Source organism: Schistocerca gregaria, chromosome 5 (genome assembly GCF_023897955.1).
Source record: "Schistocerca gregaria isolate iqSchGreg1 chromosome 5, iqSchGreg1.2, whole genome shotgun sequence".
Classification (NCBI taxonomy): Eukaryota; Metazoa; Arthropoda; class Insecta; order Orthoptera; family Acrididae; genus Schistocerca; species Schistocerca gregaria.
Window position 1 is genome coordinate 335,411,309 of NC_064924.1, and position 6,717 is coordinate 335,418,025.

The 6,717-nt window shown below is 43.1% G+C and overlaps 2 non-coding genes across 2 annotated transcripts; both read left to right on the plus strand.

The window, feature by feature from the left end:
- The first annotated feature begins 4,384 nt into the window (after positions 1–4,384).
- Trnas-cga (transfer RNA serine (anticodon CGA)) lies at positions 4,385–4,459 on the plus strand. Its single transcript has one exon. It is a non-coding gene; the product is annotated as a tRNA-Ser (tRNA).
- Positions 4,460–4,985: 526 nt separating this feature from the next.
- On the plus strand, positions 4,986–5,060 carry Trnal-caa (transfer RNA leucine (anticodon CAA)). Its single transcript has one exon. It is a non-coding gene; the product is annotated as a tRNA-Leu (tRNA).
- The last annotated feature ends 1,657 nt before the right edge of the window (positions 5,061–6,717 follow it).

Sequence of the window (6,717 nt, forward strand, 5' to 3'; positions counted from 1 at the left end):
AAGGCACTGTGCCTGTGATACAATATCCACAGTCAACGTTCTTCTTCAGCAGTTCAGGGAACTGGGATGATGCAAAACTTGTTTTGATGTGTGTATTTAAAAGCATGGTAAAATATCATTAAATAGACTACCTACGTAAATGCGTCTATTAAGCTATTACTGATTTATTATGTCGGGTGGAAAAAACCCAAGTCAGAAAGTGAGGTACTTCATGTCATTTCTACGTTGTTACATAGGGCACATACAGCGTCTTCTTAGGAACTGATGAATCATGTTGTCTGCAGACTGACAGGATAGGGGAAGATGACGGAGATTTGTGGCATCCAATTTAATTCGGTCGACTTTAGGAGCGTCTGTGTTGTTCTCAGTCGATTTCTTTCTGCGATATCATTATTTAATGTGACCTTTGCCAGCAGTTTCCTCATCCCTGAACAATATTGGTCAAATATGTTGTTTATTTCTATCTGCTATGTTCATTCAATTATATGTAATTCAGGTATACCGCAATACGCTGTTCAATACCACATTTTTTTTTTATCTATTCGGCCAGCCTCACATTTCAGAGGTCAAAAAGAAATTGTTCCACTGAATGTGAAATGCTCATTCAGTAATAAGTTAACATGCACGCAACATCTGGCAGTTCTGTTGCTCGCACTGCTTTCTGTATGACTTTTCATTTGTTAAGCTCACTGTCATGCAACATTTGCTCTGTCGTAATCTTAGTGGATTTTGAAATTTTTTTATGAAGGTTTAAAGTGATATACACAAGATTATAAATAAACTGCTCGCGACCATTGCTTTATGCATACCAACGCGAGACGAGGTGATGCGCTGCTTATTGTAACAATCAAGAACAAAACACCAAAACGTGCCACTACTGTCTTTGAAGACTGAGGAATTTATTACAAAGAGGAAATACGCAATCTGACATGATGCACTACAATCACGGATATATCGTTGCTTATACCTTTGTTTTTGATTTACATTGAAATAGTTTTAAAGAGTGCGATGTGAGAGGCTGGAAATAACTTCAGTAAGTAGCATGCAGTCAAAGGAAAGTCGAAGTAACTGACTGTTTGTCCAGTAAATTTTGACTAGTCAATGTACCAGTATGTTTAAATTAACGAATTTCACTTTCTACAGACCTTAAAGCAGTTTCTATAATGAAATTTTCACTCTACAGCGGAGTGTGCGCTGATATGAAACTTTCTGGCAGATTAAAACTGTGTGCCGGACCGAGACTCGAACTCGGGACGGGGCGTGAGTCGTGCTTGGGTAGCTCAGTTGGTAGAACACTTGTCCGTGAAAGGCAAAAGTCCCGAGTTCGAGTCTCTGTCCGGCACACAGTTTTAATCTGCCAGGAAGTTTCTTACAGCAGTTCCTTTGAATGGCACTGCCAGAAGGCGATTTCTAAAACCCGTAATTATTCATGGTAATGTGAAAGAATTGTTTATGAGAAATAAGCGGTGTCATTTCATAGACAGCCAGTATAAAATCGAAAAAGATGGCAGTCGATTTTCTGGTGACTACTCGATCTGTTAATGTAGTTAAAAGATGCTGGTTGAAGAGTCGCACGAGTCACTCCTCGTCCTACCGTCTTTCGCAAGTTCTGTATTGGATGTCGTGATGGCCAGGGAAGATGCTGAACGTCTTGCAGAATATATTGTGTTTCACGGGCAGTGTGTGGGCGAGCGTTGACCTGTTGGAACCATAGATTGCATTACTGTTGCAAGAACGGCAAAAATAAAGAGTCCTACAACACTCTGCATTCACAGAGTGCTGGTTAGTGTTCCCCCCGGAAACACCGGAGATCACGAGAGACCACAAGGTCGGGGGGTGGGGCAATTGTATCTTGGATGAATGAACTCTAAGAGACAGCGCTCACCACTTCTACGAAGTACGCACAAGTGACCATCACTTGCGGGCAGGGAGAATCTGATTTCATCGCTGAGACCAAAGCGTGACATTCCATCTTCCAAGTGATCCTCTGACGGCACTACATGACGATAGTGTACGGTGAGTGCATGACGGGCTGCGTACCAGTAGTTCCACTGTTAATAGCCGGTTCGAACAGTTGATGTCGACACGTCTGGGCTCACAAGACATCTTATCTGTGCTGTGGTAGCTATAAATTCTGCCACTGCTAACCTTAAAATATCGCGATCTTGGCGGACATCTGCGCTGTGTGGGCGCCGAAAACCTCGTCTACGGGTGTGAGAATGTTCACTGATACCAGCATGGCTGCGAAACTTGTACAACACGTCCAACTTTTGTGACAGTTCTTTGGAAGGAACATCCCACCAATCGCAAGACCACAACTAGCTTCGTTGGTTGTAGTAAGAACGAGTGCATCTCCATGGTGCAGTTCTCTGCTTGCTTCACATGCTTGCAGCATATTGAATCTTCTGTTTATGAGCATACCATTTTAAAGGGCAGACATAGATGGCACGCTAGTAGCTACGCCACAACTGTCTGTTTGTTAATGACGTTGAAACCATTATCAGTACGTCAGCTATACCCCGGGTGGCATGTGCCATCATCAGATGTAAATCGACATCGTCTTTCCGGATGTACCAATTTTTTCTCGTCGTGAGGGATAGGAAGAAAAATTCTGAAAAGTTGTACAACTATATGAGATGCTTTCGAATTACAAGGATAATTATCAACTGTAGGGGGATTATACAGCTTTAGTCACAGAAATGTTTAAAATTTGGTTTTGAGTGATTGTAATGTATAATATTTTCTGTCGAAGTTCGGAAGTCGAAATTTTTCTATAGCTACGACTGTCCAAAACATCCCATGAAGACAGACTGAAAAAAGGAAGGAATTTTTTAAATGCATGTTCTTCGCCAGACAAGAAAGTATGCATCACTGTTAGCCATATTACTGATAATATCAGGACGTCCCTATATAATGTGAAATTGACCATTAGATGTCAAGACAGGTAGACTCACCAGTATAAAAGAAGGTGGGAGTATTTTGTTGACAGCAGGGAAGCAGTAACACCAGAACCGATCTGTGTGGAGGGATCAGTGACTTCGAACATAGTGTAGCGGCACCACCGTTTAGGATAGGGAAAGTTAGATTTGTGCAATATTCTGAGCACAAGGTACAACCCGGTGCGGCCCAGATTGCAGTGAGTTACGCATACAATAGAGGACACAGGGCCGTCAAATTGCTGAGAGAGTATACGTAACGGTTTTGTATGTCACAAATCACAGACAGAAGGGGCCCACTGGCCAACCTAGCATGTCATGAGTACGTGACGCAAAGCAGCATGTATGTCAAAACAGAGGTACACAGCCGCGTATAAGTAGGAGCAGATTTCTAACGAGATTCATTCAAGTGTGGCAGCTTTCCTGGATGGCGGGGCGTGTCAAACCACCAGCTACACGCAGCAGTAGATGCGGTGCCAGCATTCCAGTCCATCGCGGGTCGCTTGTTGGTTCCTCTGACGTCGATTCAGGGTCTGTAGCCAGCCAGTGGTGGGCCACTCCACGCCTTGCTACCACGGGCGGTCGTCCTGGCTTCCTAGACACGACGGAGGCATCCCGAGGTGAGGGCCACAGATTAGGATGCCGGATTGCGGGCACTTGCTGTCGCTGTGGTCTCAACTACACTGGCGAGAAGGACACAGCTGGCCACCTGCGGCTCACACCAAGCCGCGCTGAGTCAGCAGGATGCAGAACACTGCGTCAACTGCCGGAATTCTGACGACGCCACAACTCGGCTGGTCAAGGCTGGCTCGTCACAGCATTGCGTTGCATGGGCCGATGGGATGTTTCCTAAGAATTGCGGGACCCTGTGATGCAGATCTACGTGTGCGAGGGCAGTATGTTTGGAAACAACAAATCATTTGGAAAGCTCGGACGAGTCTTAATACGGTGCCTACTATCTCTTCCCAACATATTTGATCATCCTGATACATTCAGTGGTAGGAGTTACCACTACAATAGACTTGTCGTTTGATGTCACCTGATTAACAAATACATCAGTGATATTACAGTCTTTCTAAAGTTGCCCAAGAAGACGGTTGGTGATGGATACTGGCAGAAGTAAGGCTGTGAGTACCGGTCGTGGGTCGTGCTTCGGTGGCTCAGTTGGTAGAGCACTTGCCTGCGAAAGGCAAAGGTCCCGAGTTCGAGTCTCGGTCGGGCACACAGTTTTAATCTGCCAAGAAGTTTCATATCAGCGCACACTCCGCTGCAGAGTGAAAATCTCATTCAGGAAACATCCCCCAGGCTGTGGCTAAGCCATGTCTCCACAGTATCCTTTCTTTCAGGAGTGCTAGTTCTGCATGTTTCGCAGAAGAGCTTCTGTAAAGTTTGGAAGGTAGGGGTCGGATACTGGCAGAAGTAAAGCTGTGAGTACCGGTCGTGGGTCGTGCTTCGGTGGCTCAGTTGGTAGAGCACTTGCCCGCGAAAGGCAAAGGTCCCGAGTTCGAGTCTCGGTCGGGCACACAGTTTTAATCTGCCAAGAAGTTTCATATCAGCGCACACTCCGCTGCAGAGTGAAAATCTCATTCTGGAAACATCCCCCAGGCTGTGGCTAAGCCATGTCTCCACAGTATCCTTTCTTTCAGGAGTGCTAGTTCTGCATGTTTCGCAGAAGAGCTTCTGTGAAGTTTGGAAGGTAGGAAACGGATACTGGTTAGAAGTAAAGCTGTGAGTACCGGTCGTGGGTCGTGCTTCGGTGGCTCAGTTGGTAGAGCACTTGCCCGCGAAAGGCAAAGGTCCCGAGTTCGCGTCTCGGTCGGGCACACAGTTTTAATCTGCCAAGAAGTTTCATATCAGCGCACACTCCGCTGCAGAGTGAAAATCTCATTCTGGAAACATCCCCCAGGCTGTGGCTAAGCCATGTCTCCACAGTATCCTTTCTTTCAGAAGTGCTAGTTCTGCATGTTTCGCAGAAGAGCTTCTGTAAAGTTTGGAAGGTAGGAGTCGGATACTGGCAGAAGTAAAGCTGTGAGTACCGGTCGTGGGTCGTGCTTCGGTGGCTCAGTTGGTAGAGCACTTGCCCGCAAAAGGCAAAGGTCCCGAGTTCGAGTCTCGGTCGGGCACACAGTTTTAATCTGCCAAGAAGTTTCATATCAGCGCACACTCCGCTGCAGAGTGAAAATCTCATTCTGGACTCACAAAATAGATTCTAACACACCAGATGACACACATAATAAAAGTCCTTTAAAAGAATGAACTGTTGGATATAGTAACATGGATATTTCACACACTTAACACTTAAGTTCACATCTGTGAGCACTGGTGGAGATATACAGAAATATAATGTGTAGTTGTATAAGGGTATAAGATGACAGACTCTCAATTTAAGATTATTTTAGATAACGGAGGATCATGAATTTGTATCAGTAAAGGAACATACTTTAGATCAAGACATGACACTACAGTATATGAAGACAAACATTTTAAATCATCAGCTGATGAACTGATGGAGCTTGACGTCAGTGAAGAATTAATTATTTAGTGTGTGTATCCGTAGGTCAGTGGTAACATGGAGACGTTTTCCAATAAATTAACAGTGTTTCTAAATAAAATCTCAAGTACAAGAGTCAGTATAATTTTGTGGTAGACAGAAATATAAAACTAGTAGTAAGTTATTAATGTCCTTCAGAGCTTTGGCATGTAACTGATGGGCAACAGTGCAACAAACACTACTGAAACAACTCCATCAGTAATCGACCATGTGGACACCAATATAGACAGGGAAAAGTGTGGCGTAGCTACGAAAGATATTGAAGTGTCATTCGATTTTCAAAGAAGAGGGGTAAAATCGTGTATAAAGAAGTCCCTAAACAACAGGCTTATAAAAGACATTTATCAGAAATAAAAACGCAAGCTATTTTAAGTGAACTAGCAAACCACACTCGGTATGGCGTTTATAGGGAAACCAATGTAAATGGGAAATTTTCTAAATTCTTAACATCCTTTATTGCACAAAAAGATTTATAGGGAAGTGCTAATTGCTTAAAAAAATTCATCTAATGACAAAACAACATACATTACTGGTAACAAAAGCAAATCTCTGCAGAAAGTAATTCAAAAGGAAACAAGGAGACACAATCCAAAGTATAAGAACGTGGTGATAATGGAGGAGCATAATGATCCACAACACATCGCAAGATGTGTGAATGAGCGTTTTTCAAGTACTGCAGAGAAATTTCAACAAAAATTTCCCAGTATCAGTGTATCACCTGTAAACAATGATATTAGCAGTGTATCACTGTAAAAAATGATGTTACTGCTAACCACAGATCACGAAGTCAGTAAAATTGTACAAAACCTAGAAAACTTAAAGTGAGTACAGCTAGGCTTAGATGCACCAATAGGAGTGCCGAAACAACACATACGGAGTATACAAGCTCCTTATACAACATAATAAACGAATCATCCACATTGGGAAATTTCGAGAGCAAGAGCTCTATCTCTGCTAAAGAAAAGTAATTCAGAAGATATAGAAAGTTGCTGGCCCATTTGCCTATTTCCACAATTCTCAACAATAACAGAATCAATTATGAAAGATAAATTAACAAAATACTTGAATAAATACAATCTTTTGAATGAACGGCAGTTTGGTGGCCCAGAAGTAATGGAATTCAAGCAGATAGGGCATAAGAAGCAGAGATAACACCTACCTCAAATGAGTCTGAAATTTTAATACTACACTTACCAGAATCAAAATACATTAATATAGGAGTTCATCAGA